At 34.4% G+C, this 3,223-nt stretch overlaps 1 long non-coding RNA gene across 1 annotated transcript; it reads left to right on the forward strand.

Moving 5' to 3' along the window:
- The first annotated feature begins 823 nt into the window (after positions 1 to 823).
- LOC145014598 (uncharacterized) lies at positions 824 to 2,292 on the forward strand. The gene is made up of 3 exons (XR_013665564.1): positions 824 to 970; positions 1,318 to 1,386; positions 2,077 to 2,292. It is a non-coding gene; the product is annotated as an uncharacterized LOC145014598 (long non-coding RNA).
- Positions 2,293 to 3,223: the final 931 nt, after the last annotated feature.

Genomic DNA, 3,223 nt, shown 5'->3' on the forward strand with positions numbered 1-3,223 from the left:
GAAGTTTCGCGTCGGAACCGGCACGGCGCCGGGAAGCGTAAATAGTAAATTTATGATAGAGAGAGATTTAGCCTTAGTGCTCTAAACAAAAGTCGTAGAATATGTTAAACTAAGAACATCAATAAAAAGAACGCCCAAATCTGACTTCGTATGAAGAAGTTATGATTTTTCGAAGTTTCGGATTAGCGGTGTACAACCCGAAATTCGAATTTTAGATCGATTGATTTTTAGCCGACACAACCTAAACAAGAATCGAAGATCTCGTTATTAGTAGCATAACGATAAAAAGACAGACGAAAATGGACATCGGATAAAGAAGTTATGAGATTTTAACGGACCAATCCTGTCCCGGCCTGTTAAAAATATAACTTTAAAATGAAAGTCAAAATTAGCCGACGGAGTCTAAACGAAAGTTGTAGAGTACGTCTCCACCTACGCGTGGATATAAAGAACGTCAAAAACGGAGTTCGTATGAACGAGTTACAAATTATAATAGCATATTTACGTATTAAAATAAAGTATAAATCATATATACGTACACATATATATACATATGTATATATCATTAGAAAGGTATCGACGATGCGGTCATTATAAGACTAATGTTGAGTTCTTTCGACATTAGTTTAGTACAAATATCATTAAATCCATTTAAAATAGTATTATATAGGGGTGTTTAGTTGTTTATATAACTAAAAGGTCATTAAGTAATTATGGAGGGTAGTTTTTGAAAATTCAATTAGTATAAATAAGAGCCTTGGGCTCTCATATTTCTTGCACCATTCTCTTGATTCAAGAGTCTTTCTCTCCTTATCCCCCGAGCATTTCGGTCCCTCGTGATTCGACTTCTATTTCTGTAGTTTAGTATAGTAAGGTGAGCGCTGAAGCGCTGCACGAATCTTTCTAGAAAGATTTAGCGACGAAGTTCTGCCCCTGCAGAGCCCGACTCCTAGCTAAAATCCCCTTGAAAGTAAGTTATGCTTACCCTATTTTAAATATAGTTTATATTTAAAATTAGTATTGTTATTATAAATTTATAATAAATATTTGAGCTATTATTATGACTTATATAAGTGTCGTTATAATATCTTTTAACTACTCGCGGTACGGGGAATCTGGTTTAAAGGGCCGCATAGGGTTGTTGGATTTCAGAAGTGCTATACGCCAAAATGGTCCTGCCCTTCGGTGTTTTATGTCTGGCCCCTGTCTGTACATAGTAGTTGGAAAGTATTGTTTAAACGCTTATATAATAATAATAATAAGACTAATAATTAGTGACGGTAATATTAGACTAAAATCTAGTGGTGATAATATTAGGTTTCATCAAAGGAAATTATTTTAAAGTAAACGAAGCGCTGTCCGAGTACCGAGTCACCACCTTCTCAAGTGAGTGCATAGTCCCTTTCATCTTACACATAGATATGAAGTATTTTATATAAACTACGTGCTATGTGTGCATATTATCTGAATACTTGTTGTCTATGCTGGATGAACGTTTTATACATGTTTTAAAGAATTTAAGTTGTATAAGTATTTTATATATACGAATATGTTGGGTATGAGATGGGTAGATGAATGATGAGAGATAGAAGATGATACATTGGCAGCTATAGACTTAGTGCCTATGGGACAAACACCGGTAGCTATGGACTTAGTACCTGTTAAACGTTGGTAGCTATGGATTTAGTACCTGTTGGGAATTGGTAGCTATGGACTTAGTACCTGTTGAACATTGGTAGCTATGGACTTAGTACCTATTAGATAAAGACTGGTAGCTATGGATTTAGTACCTGATGAATAGACCATAGCAGCTATGGAATTAGTGCTTTATGAACGAACATTGGCAGCTATGGATTTAGTGTCAGTCCTATAACCCTGGAGGTAAGGGACTTCGGAATAAACGAATGCAGGATAGATGACTCTTAGGTTAAATCCTTAAAGAGTAAAGAAGATAATGGGGATGGGTAATTGGGTTGATTGTTTGATTGAACATAATAATTATATTATTGTGGGTTGAAAACCCTATGTACTCACCAGGTTTCCCAACCTGACCCACTCAGTTTATGTATATCACAGGTGACGAAGTGAAGTGACATTACACTGAGAGATTTAAAAGAGATGTAGATCACTAGTGTAAATCATTGTAAGTTCTGATTATGCTTATGTTTCGGTATTAACGATGACATCCCAAACATTTTAAAATGAAATAAATACGTTTCTTCGAAAATGTTTTAATAACGTATTTACCATGTTTTTCTGGGAACAAATTCCACAACCTTTTTATAAAATGAAGTACTCTGATTTTTATAAAGCATAAACACGGTCTTTTTTGGCCGTGGTTTTGGGGATGTCACAGTAACAAACAAAAAAAACAAACAAACAAAATATCTTTAAAATAAAATAAAGAGTTATATATGTGTGATAAAACTACAAAATTGGTCTCCGTGATATTTCAAAAACTCTGGATAGGATCCAAAAAGTTTTTGACTTGCATGGAATGTCCAAATTTGGGAATTCCCTTTGGTTTTGGTCCCTGGAAGACTTGAAATGATCATTTTACCCTTTTAATTTCTTTTTTTATATTTATTATAATTAAATTCTTATTTAAAATTTAAAAAAATCAGACAACCACCCCGCCCCCACCAGTAACCTACCCCTTATTTTAATCTCTCGCCCTTAATTTCACTACATCAACTTCACTGTGGATTGCTTCTTCTCCATCGTCCCTCTTAGTCATCGAGTGCATCTCCTTTGCACTACATCTTCACCATTGACCTGAATCATCTTCTTCGTCCCTCTCCACCAACCAACTACATTATTAAAATTTCCCCATCCTCATTGTAAACTGAAAACCATCAACAAAATCGAAGATTAATTAGAAATCAAGACTCATCTTCAAAAGTTGTATACTAGTCGATCGATTGGAAATACGGTCTACCAAGAAAAGTTAATCCTTGGGTTTTATAGTTTCCACAACATTTGTAAACAAAGGTTCGACAATGAACAAGAAATTTGGTCTAACAGCTTATCGATTGGAAATTGAAATCCATCTGCAAAATAGAAAACAAAATCGAAATTAGGGTTCAATGGATAACAATCGTTGGCATTCATCATTTTGCTGAGGTATCAATAAATGTTAGTGTCTTTTTTTCTTAATATGCTCACTATATTTGATTTCAGAGAATTTTGATTCAGATTCATCAGGTCCAAGGTTTGTTTCAAA

Source organism: Lactuca saligna, chromosome 9, assembly GCF_052625555.1.
Source record: "Lactuca saligna cultivar CGN05327 chromosome 9, ASM5262555v1, whole genome shotgun sequence".
Classification (NCBI taxonomy): domain Eukaryota; kingdom Viridiplantae; phylum Streptophyta; class Magnoliopsida; order Asterales; family Asteraceae; genus Lactuca; species Lactuca saligna.